General features: G+C 36.8%; 1 long non-coding RNA gene across 1 annotated transcript; it reads left to right on the top strand.

Annotated features, from left to right (window-relative positions):
• The first annotated feature begins 620 nt into the window (after nucleotides 1-620).
• LOC128654158 (uncharacterized) lies at nucleotides 621-20,922 on the top strand. Its single transcript, XR_008401426.1, has 3 exons — nucleotides 621-754; nucleotides 2,914-3,181; nucleotides 20,682-20,922. It is a non-coding gene; the product is annotated as an uncharacterized LOC128654158 (long non-coding RNA).
• Nucleotides 20,923-23,215: the final 2,293 nt, after the last annotated feature.

Here is a 23,215-nt window from a genome sequence, read left to right as displayed (position 1 = left end):
GAAGGGAGAGAGAGAAAAAGAGAGTGAGAAAGAGAGAGAGAGAAAGAAAGAAAAAAGGAGAGAGAGAGAGAGACAGAGAGACAGAAAGAGAGAGAGAGACAGAAAGAGAGTGAAAGAGACAGAAAGAGAGAGAGACAGAAAGAGAGAGAGAGAAAGAAAGAAAGAAAGAAAGAAAGAAAGAAAGAAAGAAAGAAAGAAAGAAAGAAAGAAAGAAAGAAAGAAAGAAAGAAAGAAAGAAAGAAAGAAAGAAATCCACAGATTTTCCTTTCATATCAAAATCATAAAATATTGCAGGAGTTTTTTAGTTCCAAATGTTGGCGTGTTTCATGATATCCTCTTCTTAGGAAAACATAACTTGCATTCAGAGAGAAAAAAATCATTACATTTAACTTAAAGTTCCTCCAGCATAGAAATGAATTTGCTGTAAACAAGCGCAACCATTGTGAGTCACATATATGTGCAGTAGCAGGGCGTGTTTCTTAGCCCTTGGTATGAATAGCAATTAATGATAGTTTCTACAGTGTGAGGGATGTGATCCAGTTATGCTATGTCTCACTTGTATGATTCTCTTTACTGCCTATTTTCATCTGAATATTATGCTTTTATTATGTTGAATTCTCTTAAGGGCTAATCTGTCAGATAAATGTGGTAGATCAAAGCTCTGTTCATTCCCATCAACGTACCTCAGGGACATGCAAATGCCTAAACACATTTCCTTTGCATGGGCATGAATTTGAATTTCACTGGAAATTGGGTAATACTTATTTTCTTTGCTTTGCTGAATGATGTTTCTCATTTCATGTGCACTTTTTGTCTCTAAGTTTATGATTCATGTATGTATGGTAGGAAAATGATTTTATTCTGTGACAATTTGATATTTTTTTTCTAAAAAGGATGTTGAAAAGGCAAACATATTTTAAAAATGCATTAGTAGTTTTGGAATAACAAAATTAATGTCACAGTGCAAATAGATTTGTGTATTGCTTCACTCAATTAATTTACTAACTACCTTTACAGAAAATATCAATACTAAATGTAAAATCAGGTGTGCCGAATGGAGGCGCAGGTTCACTCAAACGACTTCCGTGGTCTCTCTATATGCCTAATTTCTCCTCAGTTTTTATCTGTATCTGCATAGAAGTGTACTCCTATTTCAGAGTATAGGATTGTGCTGAGATTTCATGTCAACACACCAAATTAAGGCATGTATATACTCACAGCATATATTCCAGATGACCGGCTGTTTATATGTGCAAAGAAGTAGAATTTCACAGGTTTTTTCCTAAAAAGCTGTATTTTTATTGTTTCCAACGTGTTTCAACGGACCCAGCCGTCTTTCTCAAGAGCATTTTTAAAAGTGCTTTACAAACCAAAGCTTTATAAAGCTCATATAAAGAGCCGGTCATCTGGAATATATGCTGTGAGTATATACACGCCTTAATTTGGTGTCTTGACATGAAATCTCAGTACAATCCTCTACTCTGAAATAGGAGTACACTTCTACGCAGATACAGATGAAAACTGAGGAGAAACTAGGCTTATAGAGAAACCACGGAAGTCATTTGAGTGAACCTGCGCCTCCATTCGGCACACCACATTTATCTATACAGGCTTCGGGAGAGACTGTGGGATGGCTGCGGTTCTGATATTTTAAGGGGAGTATCAATCCATATTGTACATTATCTTGCGTGTAACTAAATGTAAAATCAAGCTTGTTTTATCACCTTTAATTATTTCCGTGGTTCAATTAAAAACATATAAATAATAGTAATCACGCATCCATTCTGTTCTGAAAAGTCAAGGTCACAAAATGGTTAAGCCCTCTTTAGACTTTTCATATCACATAAAGCAGGTACTGTCATTTGCACAAAGAAACAAGGCAGCAGACAAAAAGAGCCTATCAGGCTGTGATACATTCAATAGAATCAGCATGAACCTTCTTTATAAATATAGCAATACATCTTGTTTCAAGAGTATAATGATCTTGGAAACTGAAATGCATTCATCAATACTCAGTCCTGGTAGGCATTTGTTTCTAATATGGAACATATCATTTTATCTTTTTTTTGTTTGTTTCAAGAAAATGAATTTCTGCCTATTGCACTTATTTTAATATGTGCAACCTAATTATAGTGCACTCATATAGTTACAATAATCATATACTAGGCTTAAATAACACAATTTACAAAAGTGATTTGCAGCACAGTTATACCTGAAAAAAATCCACAAAGCTGTTTTAATATGAAAGATCAGAATGTGCGAGCTGGAATCTAAACCTCAAGTTTGTATTTTGAAAGCCGCCAAATTACCAGTATACCAAAGTCTTGATCTACAGATCAATATATACAAACGCTTCAATCCAAGTCTATAAAGGATGTCAACAGCTCTGAAAATAATGTAAAAGCTTGTTAACAATGTTCGATATATGTCAGCTATTGTTGAATTTGATCTTTTAAGGACAAACACAATTGTTCTTGGAAAGAGAAAAATTGCTTTTAAACCTCCTGAATTACATTCTGAAAGAAAAAAAATGTCCCCAAGAGAACATTTAATGCAATTCTATCATGTTGTGAATGCAAAGAAAATCGCACTTTTACAAAATAAGGTCAATGGGAAAAAAGCTTATGAATGCACTCATTCACGCTGTTAGGCCTGATATATGCATTTGAAATTTCACAGGATGGAATATTCAGTGTACACTCCTCTTCTTTGTATTTTTCACACGTCAAGTCTGTGAAAAACCTAAGGGTATTTCCCATGTTAATGTTATTTAGAAACCTGTAAACAAAAGCTGTGGGAAAGTAAAATGTCTACTAATTAACAAGCAAATGTGCATACCAAAGCAAAAGTGTTCATTTATTTAAGAAAAAAATTGAAAAGCAACAGTTGAATGATATTTTTGTCTCCATTTAGCATGCTGTGGATGCAACTTTGGAGTGCCTTCCGTAGCAAGCGTGCATGAGCGAGCCTGCAGCCGAAGTAGCTGTCATCAGACTGCTGCATCCTAACCTATATGCCACCTCTGACCTTACGATTTGCAATACCCCAGACATGTCTGACAGAGATGATTGACAGCCGCGTGAGAGAAGGGGTGGCACTGTTAGCCGCGATGATGGCCTACAGGTTCAGAATTGTCAGCCAGGTGCTTCTTAAATGGAGCCCTTTGTACTACAGCTAATAGGTTGGTTTTCTTATAATATATAAGTAAATGTGCTTTTCAATTACCAAGATTTGTTTAATGCTGCACTGCACACTAATCTTCTGGTCATTGTTAGCATTGAGAAGTTAAAGGGACGGAGCATGATTCTGATAGAGCAGGGAATTTTCTAACTTACTTGTATTATCTAATTTGATCCATTCAATTTGCATCCTTTGTTTAAAAACATTTGCAGGAAGGCCCAAGAGCAGCACATATATACCTCTTGTCATTTGCTCACTCGATGTGTTCAGCTAGATCCCAGTGTGAATTGCTGCTTCTTTATTAAAGGATACTAAGAGAATGAAGCACAATTGATAATAGAAGATATTAGAAGTAAGTTGGAAAGTTGTTAGAAAATGTTTTGAGTTTTATGATATAAGTGACAACACAGAGCTTGTAACACAAATTTGGCAGTAAAAGTAAAATTATTTGTACAGCCCCAACACACTACAAAACTTGTAAATACGCTATCTAATATAAATTATTCACATATATAATTAAAATTAAAGGAATAGTCTAGTCAAATTTAAAATTTAAAGGGACAGTCAACTAAAAAAAAATTATTGTTTTAAAAGATAGCTAATCCCTTTTTCTACCCATTCCCCAGTTTTGCACAGAAAACATGGTTATATTAATACACTTTTTACCTCTGGGATAACCTTGGGCGCGATCCGATATACGGCGCAGGTTTCGGCGCAAGCGTGGAAAACTGCACCACCCGTAATTTCACCTCACACATCGAGCTATCACATATACAGCACTGACAGTTGCTAAAGTGCCATAAGTCAGACAAACTAGCGATGTCCAGAAATAAGCATAAGTACAAATTTCTGGAGTCGCCAGTGACTTACGGCACTTTAGAAACTGCCGCCTAAAAAAACTGACTAAAATATTAAATCTCCCGTTACTGTCTAACATGCCTCTCAAACATAGCCTGACACGTATACCCCTCTATCCGCAATCCCCCCTCTCACTCCTAACAATAAATGTATTAACCCCTAAACCGCCACTTCCGGACCCCCCCGCCACCTATATTATATGTATTACCCCCTAATCTGACCCCCCTACACTGCCGCCACCTATATTATATGTATTACCCCCTAATCTGATCCCCCTACACCGCCGCCACTATATATTAAATGTATTAACCCCTAATCTGACCCCCCTACACCGCCGCCACCTATATTAAATGTATTAACCCCTAATCTGACCCCCCTACACCGCCGCCACCTATATTAAATGTATTAACCCCTAATCTGACCCCCCTACACCGCCGCCACCTACTTTAAATATATTAACCCCTAATATGATCCCCCTACACCGCCGCCACCTATTTTAAATATATTAACCCCTAATCTGAACCCCCTACACCGCCGCCACCTATATTAAATATATTAACCCCTAAACCTAAGTCTAACCCTAACACCCCCTAACTTAAATATTATTGAAATAAATCTAAATAATATTAATATTATTAACTAAATTATTCCTATTTAAAACTAAATACTTACCTATAAAATAAACCCTAAGATAGCTACAATATAATTAATAATTACATTGTAGCTATTTTAGGGTTTATATTTATTTTACAGGTAACTTTGTATTTATTTTAACTAGGTACAATAGCTATTAAATAGTTAATAACTATTTAATAGCTACCTAGTCAAAATAATTACAAAATTACCCTTAAAATAAATCCTAACCTAAGTTACAAATACACCTAAACTATCAATAAATAAATTAATTAAATAAACTACAATTATCTCAACTAAAATACAATTAAATACACTAAACTATATTACAAAAAAAAAACACTAAATTACAAACAATAAACAAATTACAAGAATTTTAAGCTAATTACACCTAATCTAAGCCCCCTAATAAAATAAAAAAGCCCCCCAAAACAACAAAATGTCCCTACCCTAAACTAAATTACAAAAGTAATCAGCTCTATTACCAGCCCTTAAAAGGGCCTTTTGTGGGGCATTGCCCCAAAGTAATCAGCTCTTTTACCTGTAAAAAAAAGAACACCCCCCCCATTACAACCCACCACCCACACACCTCTACTCTAAAACCCACCTGATCCCCCCTAAGTCTAACCCCCAAGTGCTTCTTACCTGTCCTGAAGATCGGCGGAGAAGGTCCTGTTCCAGGTGGTGAAGTCTTCTTCCAGGCGGCGACCTCTTCTTCTTCCAGGAACCAGCCAGCGCGGAGCGGAGGAGTTGAAGACCAATGACCGCGGAGCTGAAGACCGTCCACTCTGGAACTGAAGACCGGCGATGCTGGAACTGAAGAACGCAGAGCCATGGAGCATGGAGGATCCTCTTCATACGATCTCCGCCGTACACTGAATAGGAATTCAAGGTACGCAATTAAAAATGGCGTCCCTTGAATTCCTATTGGCTGATTTGAGCCTTCAAATCAGCCAATCGGATGAGAGCTACTGTAATTCTATTGGCTGAATTGAATATCCAATAGAATAAGAACTACTGTAATTCTATTGGCTATTAAATCAGCCAATAGAATGTCAGTAGCTCTAATTCTATTGGCTATTCAAATCAGCCAATAGAATTAAAGTAGCTCTCATCCGATTGGCTGATTTAAATTCTATTGGCTATTCAAATCAGCCAATAGGAATTCAAGGGACGCAATTTTTAATCACGTACCGGTGAGTGTATATGTATATGTGTACATACATGTGTATTTATGTGTTTATATGTGTATAAATGTATATACATAAATATATACACATATAAACACATGTATACATATATATATATATATATATATATATATATATATATATATTTACATACATTTGTAGATATAATGAAAGTAAATGATGAAATATTCAAAAAGGTCGCCACACAAAGTTCTTAGGTAAAAATAAAATCAACATTTATTTCAGTACATACTTAAAAGTAGGTGCAGGGGGATGGAAAAAACAGTCCCAGCCAAAAAACATGTCCGTAATCATAGACATAAAGAGTAACACATGTGTGTGCATTATAAAGGTTAAAACAACAATGTGATTGGATAAAACCACTGACTAGTAAATTAGAGCCTCTTAAAGGTACAGATACATAGAGGATAAAGAGTTCACAGTTCACACCAGAAATATAATTAACGCTATAAAACATAACAAACACACTGAATATATAGCTGATAAGCATATGAAGCAGAAGTCATGAGTGCTTCAAGTAACACATAATGGTTAGTATTTTGTTACTTTATCAGTAGCCCACATACGAACATATTCAAAAGAAAAAGAAAAAAAAAGGATCTCCTAATATAATGTGCAAGTGAGAATATGACACTAACATACACCTAGATTACGAGTTTTGCGTTAGAGGCTATGCGGTGCTAACGAGCAGTTTTCCCTCACCGCTCACTTACCTACAGCACTGGTATTACGGGCTTTTACAAACCCGTCGTTAAGTGAGCGTTGAGCAAAATTTTGCTCATTACCGCACTCCAATACCAGTGCTGCTTAAGTCAGCGGTGAGCTGGTGTAACATGCTCGTGCACGATTTCTCCATAGGAATCAACGGGGAGAGCCGGCTGAAAAAAAGTCTAACACCTGCAAAAAAGCAGCGTAAAACTCCCTAACGCAGCCCCATTGATTCCTATGGGGAAATAAAAGTTATGTCTACACCTAATACCCTAACATGAACCCCGAGTCTAAACACCCCTAATCTTACACTTATTAACCCTAATCTGCCGCCCCCGACATCGCCGACACCAGCATTATATTATTATCCCCTAATCGGCCACTCCGGACACTGCCGCCACCTATATTATACTTATGAACTCCTAATCTGCTGCCCCCAACATTGCCGACACCTACATTATATTTATCAACCCCTAATCTGCCGCCCCCAATGTCGCCGCTACTATAATAAACATATTAACCCCTAAACCGCCACACTCCCGCCTCGCAAACATTAGTTACATTTTATTAACCCCTAAACTGCTTGCCCTAACATCGACGCCACCTACCTACATTTATTAACCCCTAATCTACCGCCCCCAATGTCGCCGCCACTAAATTAAAGTTATTAACCTCTAAACCTAAGTCTAACCCTAAACCTAACACCCCCTAACAAATATAATTTAAATAAATCTAAATAAATATTCCTATCATTAACTAAATTATTCCTATTTAAAACTAAATACTTACCTGTAAAATAAACCCTAAGCTAGCTACAATATAACTAATAGTTACATTGTAGCCATTTTAGGATTTATTTTTATTTTACAGACAAGTTTGAATTTATTTTAACTATTTAGAATAGTAATTAAATAGTTATTAACTATTTAATAACTACCTAGCTAAAATAAAGACAAATTTACCTGTAAAATAAAGCCTACCCTAAGTTACAATAACACCTAACACTACACTACAATTAAATAAATTCCCTACATTAAATACAATTAAATAAATTAAATTAAATTAGCTAAAGTACAAAAACAAACAAACACTAAATTATAGAAAATAATAAACAAATTACAGAAATTTAAACTAATTACACCTAATCTAATAACCCTATTAAAATAAAAAAAAGCCCCCCCCCCCAAAAATAATAAAAAAAAACCTAGCCTAAACTAATTTACCAATAGCCCTTAAAAGGGCCTTTTGCGGGGCATTGCCCCAAAGTAATCAGCTCTTTTATCTGTAAAAAAAAATACAAACAACCCCCCCAACAGTAAAATCCACCACCCACACAACCAACCCCCCAAATAAAATACTATCTAAAAAAAAACTAAGCTCCCCATTGCCCTGAAAAGGGCATTTGGATGGGCATTGCCCTTAAAAGGGCAGATAGCTCTTTTGCCGCCCAAACCCTAATCTAAAAAATAAAACCCACCCAATACACCCTTAAAAAAACCTAACACTAACCCCCTGAAGATCGACTTACTGGGAGACGTCTTCATCCAAGCCGGGCGAAGTGGTCCTCCAGATGGGCAGAAGTCTTCATCCAAGCCGGGCAGAAGTGGTCCTCCAGATGGGCAGACGTCTTCATCCAGACGGCATCTTCTATCTTCATCCATCCGGCGTGGAGCGGGTCCATCTTCAAGACATCCGACGTGGAGCATCCTCTTCATCCGACGACTAAAACAGAATGAAGGTACCTTTAAGTGACATCATCCAAGATGGAATCCCTTAGATTCCGATTGGCTGATAGAATTCTATCAGCCAATCAGAATGTAGGTAGAAAAAATTCTATTGGCTGATGCAATCAGCCAATAGGATTGAAGTTCAATCCTATTGGCTGATCCAATCAGCCAATAGAATTGAGCTCACATTCTATTGGCTGTTCCAATCAGCCAATAGAATGCAAGCTCAATCTTATTGTTCATACGCTGCTTTTTTACCCTAACGCACTACCCGTAATCTAGCCGATAGTATCTGAATAAGCACACTTGAGGGATAAGATAGATGTAATTTAAACCTGTAGGATTGTATTAATAATAGGAATTGAGGATACTATAGTATAGTATACTTTGTAGCCCTTTCCATTCAAATACTTTCAAATATGAAAAATCCTTTTAATTAAATTTTAATATTTAATAATGTGCTTAACTGTGTATTTACTGTAAATATTTTACATTCTAATGTTCTTCACATAGAGGAAAATATTCTATGTATTTTTAAAGAGAAATTCATTCATATATATATACTTTAGATATATATATATATATATATATATATATATATATATATATATATATTTAAAAATAAATATTTTCTTCTATGTGAAGAACATTGGAATGTAAAAAATTCATAACTACCTTCAGGTTAGTGCTGTAGGTTTAACTCCTGTCGGATTAGTGCGTGAGTTTGTGCTCTCTATAAAGTCAATGAAGAAAAGTTTGTGCAGTTGCTTTATCCAAAGTATTGAAGTAAGAGCAAGTTAGCTTTTACTCATGCGCAAAGATTTTATTTTCCACTAGCAATAAAAGTTTACTTCTGGCGGTGTTATAGCACAGGCGAAAGCGGTAAGTAGCGTGCCACTTGTAATATGGCACTTTATTTTTAGTGCCTTTGAACCCACACACATTATTACACTGCAGTATCTATTAACATTTATAATAATATGATATTTAGGGTGCTTAAATTTACAATGGACATGAGATTTGGGGTGCTAGCCTAATTTACAATTATATTACAGTTGATTAAAGTGATGATAAACTCTCCCTTTATAAAAACAGATCCGGAATGCTAGTGATTATTTAGATGGAGTTCAATTCATTAGTTGTAACAAAGATGCGCTATAACTTACTTTTTAAAGTCAATATGAAATTCAAAAACCCTGCGCTCCTCCGCCCACTTTAAAAGTCAATTTTTCTATGAGCTAACGGTTTGAACTGTTCTCCAATCAGCGATCTAGCTACAACAAAGACACCCAAAGGGGAGAGCGCTGATTGGAACCATTAGCTCACGGAAAAAATTTACTTTTAAAGTGGGCGGTGGAGCATAGGGAATTTGAATGTCATATCTATAAAAAAGTAAGTTATAGCGCATCTTCATTACAACTGATTAATTAAACTCTATCTAAAATATCACTAACATTACAGATATGTTTTATAAAGGGAGAGTTTACCATCACTTTAATTACCACTGAATATAATTTTTAATTGCTAAACTAACAGATGAAATTTTAAAAAATCCCTGCTAATTATTAACTGATAATCACCAACCACCATTACCTCCTCTCTAAAATGATCTACCATAAGCCCCCACCTTAAATGACCCCTACCCTAAGATGCCACTAAACCCTCTAAGTTAACAAACAGTTTCAGGTACTGTTAAAAATACTACATTTTGGGGGCGTGTCCAGGCCGCGGCCATGCCAAGCCGCAAAATTGTAGGCTCTACCTGAAACCAAGATAATCCGCTGATTATCACCACAGTTGAACACCATCCTACATCACTAGTGATATAGTTTACTAAAGGAGATCCTACAGTTTCAGATCATACTATTTTTATAAAATTTAGCTCGACAGAGACTCTAATCCAGACTGTTGGAAGTTATTAGGCGGCGGACACATTCTAAACTTCACAACATCCCCGCACCCTGTTAATCCGGGTTAAGAAGAAGGAGCCTGATAACCACTTCAGTTCACTTCACTGTTGAATATCTTCAAATCTAGAACATGGATGTGGAAGAGTTTAATTACAAGATGCAGTCTTTACTGGAGAGATTTGAGGCAACATTCTGCAACAGAATGAACAACCTGATGGAAATAGTGCGATCCAGAAGTAAGCTGACAGACCACTTCTTACTAGAAAGAGAGGAGAAAAGCGATCTGGTCTATTTACACAATTCTAAGCCAGCTAAACCTCTGCAACCACCGGCACCTCTTCTGGTAATGCCACCATATAAAACTGACATGGCATTTGAGCTGACTGACACACAGAAGTCTGGATCCTATGTAGCAGCTGCCACATTAGCGAGAGTGGATTTACCGGTAACTGACATATCCACTGCAACTGAGGGGAAGCTGCACACAGTCCAAGAATCTTTCTGTGGAAAGGATGGTCAGTATTCGACCGAACAGTATCAGCACCATAATAGTGTGAGATGCAAGTTAAGTATGACACTGGGAGATGCGGCCGACTCCAAGGTATGATATGCTTCTCAGTCTCTTGCATATTCTATAACTGAAGCCCCTCTGCATTTGATTGCTTGTGGACTATCTCGATGGAGGCATTATACAGGAGACTTTCCTCTTCTTCCACAGGGTACACAATTGGTGAAAGAGAATCCAGTTGATGTGACTGTCATTACCCCGTCCTATAGCCATGGCATTGGCTGAAACTAACTGTCTCACTATAGTATAGGAGTCTGCTTGTGAGCTAATTCAATGAAGGCCTCAAAACCTGATAGCTCTTCTGGTAGCAATTTCCAGATAATCACTACCCTACCGAGTTGGTATTTACTTCTGAGCATTTGTGTGGGGAACATATATATTAGGCAAATAAGTATTTTGACCACATCATCCTCTTTATGCATGTTGTCTTACTCCAAGCTGTATAGGCTCGAAAGCCTACTACCAATTAAGCATATTAGGTGATGTGCATCTCTGTAATGAGAAGGGGTGTGGTCTAATGACATCAACACCCTATATCAGGTGTGCATAATTATTAGGCAACTTCCTTTCCTTTGGCAAAATGGGTCAAAAGAAGGACTTGACAGGCTCATAAAAGTCAAAAATAGGGAGATATCTTGCAGAGGGATGCAGCACTCTTAAAATTGCAAAGCTTCTGAAGCGTGATCATCGAACAATCAAGCGTTTCATTCAAAATAGTCAACAGGGTCGCAAGAAGCGTGTGGAAAAACCAAGGCGCAAAATAACTGCCCATGAACTGAGAAAAGTCAAGCGTGCAGCTGCCAAGATGCCACTTGCCACCAGTTTGGCCATATTTCAGAGCTGCAACATCACTGGAGTGCCCAAAAGCACAAGGTGTGCAATACTCAGAGACATGGCCAAGGTAAGAAAGGCTGAAAGACGACCACCACTGAACAAGACACACAAGCTGAAACGTCAAGACTGGGCCAAGAAATATCTCAAGACTGATTTTTCTAAGGTTTTATGGACTGATGAAATGAGAGTGAGTCTTGATGGGCCAGATGGATGGGCCCGTGGCTGGATTGGTAAAGGGCAGAGAGCTCCAGTCCGACTCAGACGCCAGCAAGGTGGAGGTGGAGTACTGGTTTGGGCTGGTATCATCAAAGATGAGCTTGTGGGGCCTTTTCGGGTTGAGGATGGAGTCAAGCTCAACTCCCAGTCCTACTGCCAGTTTCTGGAAGACACCTTCTTCAAGCAGTGGTACAGGAAGAAGTCTGCATCCTTCAAGAAAAACATGATTTTCATGCAGGACAATGCTCCATCACACGTGTCCAAGTACTCCACAGCGTGGCTGGCAAGAAAAGAAGAAAATCTAATGACATGGCCTCCTTGTTCACCTGATCTGAACCCCATTGAGAACCTGTGGTCCATCATCAAATGTGAGATTTACAAGGAGGGAAAACAGTACACCTCTCTGAACAGTGTCTGGGAGGCTGTGGTTGCTGCTGCACGCAATGTTGATGGTGAACAGATCAAAACACTGACAGATTCCATGGATGGCAGGCTTTTGAGTGTCCTTGCAAAGAAAGGTGGCTATACTGGTCACTGATTTGTTTTTGTTTTGTTTTTGAATGTCAGAAATGTATATTTGTGAATGTTGAGATGTTATATTGGTTTCACTGGTAAAAATAAATAATTGAAATGGGTATATATTTGTTTTTTGTTAAGTTGCCTAATAATTATGCACAGTAATAGTCACCTGCACACACAGATATCCCCCTAAAATAGCTATAACTAAAAACAAACTAAAAACTACTTCCAAAACTATTCAGCTTTGATATTAATGAGTTTTTTGGGTTCATTGAGAACATGGTTGTTGTTCAATAATAAAATTAATCCTCAAAAATACAACTTGCCTAAAAATTCTGCACTCCCTGTATATTCAAAGCAGTTTACACAGTGTCTAATTGCTTATTTATTCCAATATTTTACAAAGCAGTTTCTTCTGCATGTATACTCTGTTTTCTAGGATTTTGTATAATCATTGTTTGATGTGTGTGAAACTCCAGTTACATTCTAGCAATATGTACTAGCTGCAATATGAGAATCTTTCTTATAGAATTTATTTATAAGCATTTGAGTGGAGTACACATATGTCAAGATTATTTAGCTATTGCTGATATGTTCAGTACAGCTTACACAGGCCTAGATTTAGAGTTGGGCGGTAGCCGTGAAAACCAGCGTTAGAGGCTCTTAACGCTGGTTTTGGGCTACCGCCGGTATTTAAAGTCAGTCATTAAAGGGTCTAACGCTCACTTTCCAGCCGCGACTTTTCCATACCGCAGATCCCCTTACGTCATTTGCGTATCCTATCTTTTCAATGGGATCTTTCTAACGTCGGTATTTAGAGTCGTGGCTGAAGTGAGCGTTAGAAATCTAACGACAAAACTCCTGCTGCAGAAAAAAGTCAGTAGTTAAGAGCTTTCTGGGCTAACGCCGGTTTATAAAGCTCTTATCTACTGTGCTCTAAAGTACACTAACACCCATAAACTACCTATGTACCCCTAAACCGAGGTCCCCCCACATCGCCGCCACTCGATTAAATTTTTTTAACCCCTAATCTGCCGACCGCCACCTACGTTATACTTATGTACCCCTAATCTGCTGCCCCTAACACCGTCGACCCCTATATTATATTTATTAACCCCTAACCTGCCCCCCACAATGTCGCCACCAGCTACCTACAATAATTAACCCCTAATCTGCCGACCGCAAAGCGCCGCCAACTACGTTATCCTTATGTACCCCTAATCTGCTGCCCCTAACACCGCCGACCCCTATATTATATTTATTAACCCCTAATCTGCCCCCCTCAACGTCGCCTCCACCTGCCTTCACTTATTAACCCTTAATCTGCCGAGCGGACCGCACCGCTACTATAATAAAGTTATTAACCCCTAATCCGCCTCACTCCCACCTCAATAACCCTATAATAAATAGTATTAACCCCTAATCTGCCCTCCCTAACATCGCCGACACCTAACTTCAAGTATTAACCCCTAATCTGCCGACCGAATCTCGCCGCTACTGTAATAAATGGATTAACCCCTAAAGCTAAGTCTAACCCTAACACTAACACCCCCCTAAGTTAAATATAATTTAAATCTAACTAAATAAATTAACTCTTATTAAATAAATTATTCCTATTTAAAGCTAAATACTTACCTGTAAAATAAACCCTAATATAGCTACAATATAAATTATAATTATATTATAGCTATTTTAGGATTTATATTTATTTTACAGGTAACTTTGTATTTATTTTAACCAGGTACAATAGCTATTAAATAGTTAAGAACTATTTAATAGCTAAAATAGTTAAAATAATTACAAACTTACCTGTAAAATAAATCCTAACCTAAGTTACAATTAAACCTAACACTACACTATCAATAAATTAATTAAATACAATATCTACAAATAAATACAATGAAATAAACTAACTAAAGTAAAAAAAATAAAAAAGAACTAAGTTACAAAAATAAAAAAATATTTACAAACATTAGAAAAATATTACAACAATTTTAAACTAATTACACCTACTCTAAGCCCCCTAATAAAATAACAAAGACCCCCAAAATAAAAAAATGCCCTACCCTATTCTAAATTAAATAAGTTCAAAGCTCTTTTACCTTACCAGCCCTGAAAAGGGCCCTTTGCGGGGCATGCCCCAAAGAATTCAGCTCTTTTGCCTGTAAAACACATACCCCTAATCTAACCCAAACCCCCCTTAAATAAACCTAACACTAAGCCCCTGAAGATTTTCCTACCTTGTCTTCACCTCACCGGGTCCCGATCTGTCCAGAAGAGGGTCCGAAGTCTTGATCCAAGCCCAAGCGGGGGGCTGAAGAGTGACGTCCATCCTCGGGCTGAAGTCTGTATCCACGCGGCGGCTGAAGAACTCCATCATCGGGCTGAAGTCGGAAGTCCATCATCGGGATGAAGTCTTCTATCAAGCCGCATCTTCAATCTTCTTTCTTCCGGAGAGGAGCGAGCCATCTTCTTCCAAGCCGACGCGGAACATCCTCTTCAACCGACACCTACTAGCTGAATGACGGTTCCTTTAAATGACGTCATCCAAGATGGCATCCCTCGAAATCCGATTGGCTTATAGGATTCTATCAGCCAATCGGAATTAAAGGGACAGTCTAGGCCAAAATAAACTTTCATGATTCAGATAGAGTATGTAATTTTAAACAATTTTCCAATTTACTTTTATCACCAATTTTGCTTTGTTCTCTTGGTATTCTTAGTTGAAAGCTTAACCTAGGAGGTTCATATGCTAATTTCTTAGACCTTGAAGCCAACCTCTTTCAGATTGCATTTTAACAGTTTTTCACCACTAGAGGGTGTTAGTTCACATATTTCATATAGATAACACTGCGCTCGTGCACTTGAAGTAATCTGGGAGCAGGCACTGATTGGCTAGACTGCAAGTCTGTCAAAAGAACTGAAAAAAGGGGCAGTTTGCAGAGGCTTAGATACAAGATAATCACAGAGGTTAAAAATATATTATTATAACTGTGTTGGTTATGCAAAACTGGGAAATGGGTAATAAAGGGATTATCTATCTTTTAAAACAATAAAAATTCTGGTGTAGACTGTCCCTTTAAGGTAGGAATATTCTGATTGGCTGATGGAATCAGCCAATCAGAATCAAGTTCAATCCGATTGGCTGATCCGATCAGCCAATCAGATTGAGCTCGCATTCTATTGGCTGTTACGATCAGCCAATCAGAATATTCCTACCTTATAAGTGTAGGCAGGTGGAGGTGACGTTGTGGGGGGCAAATTTTGGGTTAATAAATATAATATAGGGGTCGGCGGTGTTAGGGGCAGCAGATTAGGGGTACACAGGGATAATGTAGGTAGCGGCGGTTTACGGAGCGGCAGATTAGGGGTTAATAATAATATGCAGGTGTCAGCGATAGCGGGGGCGGCAGATTTACCGGTTAATAAGTGTAAGGTTAGGGGTGTTTAGACTCGGGGTACATGTTAGAGTGTTAGGTGCAGACGTAGGAAGTTTTTCCCCATAGGAAATAATGGGGCTGCGTTAAGAGCTGAACGCGGCTTTTTTGCAGGTGTTAGGTTTTTTTTCAGCGCAAACAGCCCCATTGTTTCCTATGGGGGAATCGTGCACGAGCACATTTATTAAGCTGGCCGCGTCCGTAAGCACCGCTGGTATCTAGAGTTGCAGTGGCGTTAAATTATGCTCTACGCTCCCTTTTTGGAGCCTAACGCACTGAAAACCATTATGTGAACTCTAAATACCAGCGGTATTTAAAAGGTGCGGGGAAAAAAAAGCATGCGTTAGCTAGCTACGCGGGTCGTTACCGACAAAACTCTAAATCTAGGCGACAGTGTTTAATAGCTTATATGTTCATATACTTTACAAACCAGTTTTTCTATAGGCATATTACATCTTCTAGCACTTTATATATTCACTATATTTTTTGACTGTGAAACCCCAGTTAAACTCCAACGATGTGCTTTAGCTCCAATATGAGAATCTCTCTTACAACATATCCCCCACATAACCCCAGCTATAAGTTGCTCATTAAATAGTGTTTCATTTATACTACTTTCCTAGGAGGACTACTAAATTTATCAGTTACCAAACCTTTTTGATACCAGACGCCCCCTTTATTTAAAGTTTTTCTGTCAGCTTAGCTATCCTCTTTCATGAGCTATATATATATATATATATATATATATATATATATACGTATATACATATATATATATATATATATATATATATCTACATTTGTTTAAACCATCTAGTGCATTTTCCATCCATATTGTTAGACACCATTATTATTATCAGTTATTTGTAGAGCGCCAACAGATTCTGCAGCGCTAATATCTTACTATGACAGTTTGCAAGCAGAAACACATTTGAACACACGTTAAAGTTGTGATGTTTTTTTGTTTTTTTTGGTTCTATTTATGCTTTATGTTTGCATTAGTTGATTTGTCCAAAATTCACTTGTATATCGTTTTATTTTGAATTCATTGTTTATTTTGAAAATAAGGTTCACACACTCCTGCAATATTTTTCTCACATTTTTTTACTTGTAAGGATTTACACCCTTTTTGGATAAACACATAGGCACAACCTCAGGTCTTATATTTTGAATTCAGGTTCTAGACATTTCTGTAACATTTTTTGTCCACCTGTTAGGATTTACACAATTTTGGTTAAACACATAGGCAAAACCCCAATTCGGAGCCACTTACATTTCACACCCACTGGTTTCAAGCAACCTGGAATCTATCCACCTGTGCATTGTAACCCATTGTTTTTATAAATAGAGTGTGCATAAGCGCTCCTAGCATTCACGTATTAGAATTTAAGTTTTATGCGATAGACATTATTTGTTAGATTTTTTTTGTTGTTATTTATTGTTCTACAAGCATTTTTAAATTGTTCCTAGTGTTTCAATATATATTTTAAAGTGTAACATGGATCCATGACTAATTGTTGTATAATTTTGAATGTACCAACTTTTTTATGTATTAAATCATATTCTTTCAACCTATTGTTACCTTTGGTATTTGACTATCTGCCCATAGACCCTGCCTACGTTGTTTGGCGCTCTGATATCCAATCTTAAAATTGAATCTTACTATGATATTCCCTTGCTATGATATTCCCTCTTCCTCAATCGCTATCCCCAAACTACTACATAGCTGTACCTGCACCTTGTATTATATGCCAATACATACCCAACATATTACCTATACTATTCTAAGGCCCAAGAGTGGCCACCTCAGATACCAGATTTCCTCAACTAGGTCATTCATGATTTTAGGGGTCCAAGAGTGGCCCTAGATAGTTTGGGAGGAATTTACACTAATATTTTAAAAAGTTTCATTTTTATAAGTCCCTTCACATAACCGTTCTATTTACAAGTAGGTCATCCACAAGTCTGTCTACTCTCATACTCTTCTCTCAATAGATATTATTACCTCTATTACATGAGACGTGAATTACATATATTCATTACAGAAATATTTTACTGACCTACAGTTCTTGTACCTATTGGTTTATATTTAACTTCTGATTACTTGTATGTTTACAATTTGTTTTTGAAGGGACAATGTCATGTATTATCTGTTGTATCCCACAATAACTTCAATAAAAAAATTACACTCCCATAGGAAAAAATAACATGTTACTTACACAGCACAGTGTTCTCTTGTTACGTCCATAAGTTCTGCCTCTTCTCTGGCATTTTCCATTAACAAACAGCCACTCTACTCATTTTTTATTCCTATTTCCTGGTTTATTTGAAATTATCCAACAGGAATTGTCATTGATCCTACTGGTTGATTTGAAAATCAGCCAATAAAATAATGTAATGCATTCTATTGTTTGGTTTAACATTGTTTTAGGGGCTTTTATCAGTGGGTTGGTTAATTGCCAGGGGGTTTATGGCAGTTAGGGGGCTAGCTGTGATGAAGTGCCTGGCTTATTTGCATTACTAACTAATTTGAGGGATAAAATGGAAGATTTTGCCTGAGCTCTCCATACCATAGGCATATTTGTGCTCCACTTGGAATCTGGTTCATTATCTTTTAAACCGTTTTACATACCTGAAAAATGATTAAAGAAATAGGCATAATAAATCTAATATTTTTCTGGAAAATTCTTTATTTGATTTGTTTTTGGTTTGAATTGTTTTGGAATTCCAAATAATTTCAATATCAAGAACCATCTAAAAGCTGCTCTGTAGACTACAAAAAGCATTTATATATGGTTTGGCATGAAAAACAATACATTGAACAAAGAAGTAATAAAATAGAGATGGTGACTGATTTTACTTATTCATCTAATGTCTAACCCTTGACATAACAATAAATGTGTATCTTGTGGATTTGGGGATATATATTCACTATCTTAAAATCAATCTATCCACTATTGGATACCACCAGAGAAGCATTGTCAAGTGACTGAGAATCACAAGCCTAGCATAAAATCTGCTGCTCAGTGTAAGATGGCTCGTACTTCAAATGTTTAATACATCGCAATGCTATAGGCACATTGTCCCTAGATGTGATCTATTGTTTAGATGATGCTCTAGTACACAGGTGAGCTTAAACGGATATGAAACAGTGCTAATTTAGTTATATATATATATATATATATATATATATATATATATATATATATATATATATATATATATATATATATATATATATATATATATATATATATACAGTATGTTAAATCAAAGTAAACATAAAAAGAAACACTTTATGTTTAAAAAAAACAACTACTTTTTCCCTGTAAAATGAACACTTAAATTTCAGAGGGAGCTGACATTTTGACAACTTAAGTTCTAAAGTTGTATCCTGTCCTCTACTGAGCATGGCCAAGAAACTGATATGCCATTATTATTATTCAGTGAGTGATAGAGAAAGTCAGCTCAAGCTGCTCAAGAACATTTATGAGAACAAGCAGAGACCAAAGCTTACTTGTGCACAAATTAAGTTGAAAAAGGTAAATTCCTTCTAAAATTATACATTATACATATTGAAATTAGCTCTATTAAGTATAATCCACTGCTTAATGATCTTTTTTATTGCAACAATGAAACAGACTGTTTTATATCCCTTTGGCAAAGACGCATAAATTCTCATAGTGAAATAAGTAAAATAAACACTTTTTCTACATATGTTTGTGGATATCCTTATAGCAGGTTAAGTGGAATAACTGGATAACGTTTAAATCATATTAGTGACTACTCCTGCTTATGCTTGTAAATTGACTGTATTCACTTCACAATTTACCAATCACTTTACCAATCATGTTTATTAAAGCCACAAACATTGGGCATTCACGTGTTCAAATCTCAAAACTATGAGGTATATAACAAGCTTCAAAATAGGGTCTTAAAGGGACATAAAACACATTTTTTTTCTTTCATGATTGTTATAGAACATCAAATTTTAAACAACTTTCTAATTTACTTCTATTATCATATTTTCTTTGTTTTCTTGCTATCTTTATTTGAAAAGCCGAAATGTAAGCTCAAGAGTGTGCACGTGTCTGCAGCACTATATAGCAGCAGTTTTGCAACAATGTTATACATTAGCGGGAGCACTAGATGGCAGCACTATTTCCTGTCCTGTAGTGCTTCAGGCATGTGCATCTTGTCAACAGAGAATAACATGAGAATGAAATAAATTTGATAATAGAAATAAATTGGAAACTTTTTAAAAATTGTATTCTCTATCTGAATCATGAAAGAATTAAAATGGAATTAAAATTAAATGGATTAGATAAAGCATACAATTTTAAACAACTTTTGAATTTACTGCTATCATTAATTTTGCTCAGTTCTCTTGGTATCCTTTGTTAATTAGTAACGGTGATCTCAGGAGCGTGCATGTGTCCTTAGCCATCTGGCAACAGTGTTTGCAACAATGTTTATGTTAATGTTATACATAGTTACACAAACTGCTGCCATAGACTGCTACAGACACTATATGGCAACAGAGTCTGCAATTATGTATATTATGTATATTACATTGCTGTAAACATTGTTGCAGTCACTATGCCAGATGGTTAGGGACATGTGCACACTCCTGAGCACACATAGGATTACTCTTTAACAAAGGTTACTCATGGGACTAAGCAAAATTGATAATATTAGTAAAGTGGAAGGTTACTTAAAATGGAGATTATTCTAGCTTTAGTGACCAAATAAATAGTTTTATTTAAGACAAGAGGCAAACTTTCTTTACTTCTCAACATAGCAGCAAAGTTACAAAGTAGCAAGATTGAACCAAATCAAAAAACAGCACAGCACAATAAACTCTTCCTCTTTATTTGAAGGAATAAAAGAAGGTCCTGAATAGCAGTCAACAAAACTGGAGTTCAAACATCAGAACTGGAACCAAATGCTAACAGTGGTGCAGATAAGTGTTAACCAACCAGAAGGAAAAATCAGGAACAACAATTCAAGCTGGAAAAACACAAGAGAGAAAACAAATCCCCATATGAGTAAAACTCGAAATAAAGGAATAAATAATAACAAGGAACAATAATATTGAGCGATAAACCAATATACAACAAAGTGCAAATGTAGTCAAAATATTTTTTTTAATAAACACACAGATAAGGGAGGGAGAGGGTTGGGAAAATATTTGCCTCCTTTAATAAAATTCTGATTAATCAGTCACTAAAGTTAGAATAATCACCATTTTATTACAAGACAGGAGGCTTCATATTTTGCCTTTTTAACTTTACAAAAGAGAAGAAAACTTATTAAAACAAAAAAGGCTCACAGGTATGGGAGATGGTTAGGAGACTAAGGCCTAATAAATGGTTACCATCAATAATCACCTAATCAACCCCATACAGGTATGGGGAGTGGTTTGGGGTTTAAACCTAAACCGCCACCTCCCAACGAAAACTAGAACTACACTAACACCTAACTATCCCTCTAAACTACCCCCCCTCTAAACTAAGCCCCCTAAGTTACAAAAAAAATCTAAGCTACAATACAAGTAACCCCTCACCCCACCTCCAAAAAACCTATCCTAGAAAATTAAAATTAAAAAGCCTATTCTTAAAAATAAAAAAAACACTCCAAAAAAGCCCTAACTAACCCCAAAAGTTGTACTCACCATTAGGAAATCCATCTTTTCTTTATCTGATGTTGGGTACTCTTTATCCCGGTTCCTGTTGCCGGGGGCCATCTTTATGGAGGTGGACTTTGGCAGCCTCTTCCGCCACCTCCACTCTGCATCTTCTTTTCTTCGGCTTTCTTCTTCAAGCCCTCGTCTTTATGCAGTGATCATCGCACACTGAAATTCCAAAAGCATGAAACCCCAATATATAGGGGTACCACATAATCCTGATTTTAATCGGCCAATAGCAAAAATGTTTTTAAATTTAAATTCTAATCATCCAGTAGAAAAGGATCATTAGAATTTAAAAATGTTATTGCTATTGAACGATTAAAATCAGCCAATAAGGATTGACAGATTTAAAATTAGCTAATCGGGATTAAGTGGTACCCCTATATTTTGGGGTTCTGTGCTTCCGAAATTTCATTGTGCAGTGGCAACTGCTAAATCAGAAGCTTGGAATAATTCAACAGGCTCACTCAACATAATGGCAGATCTTTTGGAATATTTAGTTACCTCGTAGTACTTTCGATTTTCGGGGTCTGGGAGTCAAAGGGGATTTGCCCACATGGCTCACAAAACCAAGGCTCTGAAGAAGCAAAATGACTAACTCCAGTTGTTTGAGTAAAATGGCTTTATCCTGAGACCTAATAAGAATATCGGCCAAGTAAATTATCTGGGCGTTCTTGACTACCCCTTTGAAAATCAGCTTTTCTATATCCTATCTATGAGAGCCTGATTCTTGGAATGGGAAGAGATAGAAAAGGCACAAGCAGCTAAACTGAAGAGAGGACAAATTCTAGATTAAACTCTTTGGCAGTCTGAAGTACCCACCAATCCTGGGAAATCTCTGCTCATTTTGGGGAGAAAAAAACTAACCTCCATGCAATAAACTAGGGGACAGGAAGCAGTATGGAAAAAACTAAAGACTGTCTCACCTGGTCCTGCTTGACCTCGGGCAGCAGTGTGGTTGCCTCTATTTCTGGCAGCTCTGGTTCTTCTCAGAAAGAAAGCTCTACCTGGTTGGTACTTAGGTTCTGGGGCAAAACTATAACCTGGTATTGAGGCCGTAACAGTTGAACAGATGGGAAAACAGCCAGGAAAATGACCTCTACGTCCCCTGGCACTGTTAAAAACACATATATGCAATGCTTTCTTAATGTTAGCTTGAGCTTTGCCTAGGGCCTTAAAAGTAGATACATATTTACTTAGCTAAGTGATAAAATCTTCACCAAAAAACAAGCCACGGACAGCAGACCCCAATTCATTGATGGCATAATTGCTTAATTTGGAGTCTAGTTTCATAAGTGCAGCCCTACGACTTTCTGCAGAGCAACATTTGTGTTACCAATTTGACAGATGGCTCTTTGAATTTACTCCCTGATAGCTGGCATATCCAAAGGTCTCAGCATTAAGGGCATTATCAGACAATTAAAATGTTTCAGCCAAAGGATTGGTGACATCAAGTAATTTGTCTTGTATTGATTTCAAGGACTTTTCTAACCTATTACTAGGGTTTCTGCCATTGCAAGACTGAAATTGTGTCATAATCTCTTAGGAGGGCGAATACATTCTGCCCTCAAATGATTGCTATCTCTTCTTTCAAGAGGCCTGCACATCCACTCTTGTAAAAATTTGGAGATGTGATCAGGGGCAGCCAATCAAATATGTATATAGGGGGCGTAGTTAACTGCCTAATGAAGCAGATGAATTTTAAATTAGCTCTCTGCTTCATAG

Source organism: Bombina bombina, chromosome 3 (genome assembly GCF_027579735.1).
Source record: "Bombina bombina isolate aBomBom1 chromosome 3, aBomBom1.pri, whole genome shotgun sequence".
Classification (NCBI taxonomy): Eukaryota; Metazoa; Chordata; class Amphibia; order Anura; family Bombinatoridae; genus Bombina; species Bombina bombina.
Note: the sequence above shows the minus strand (reverse complement) of the source record. Positions and strands in the feature narration are given on the sequence as shown.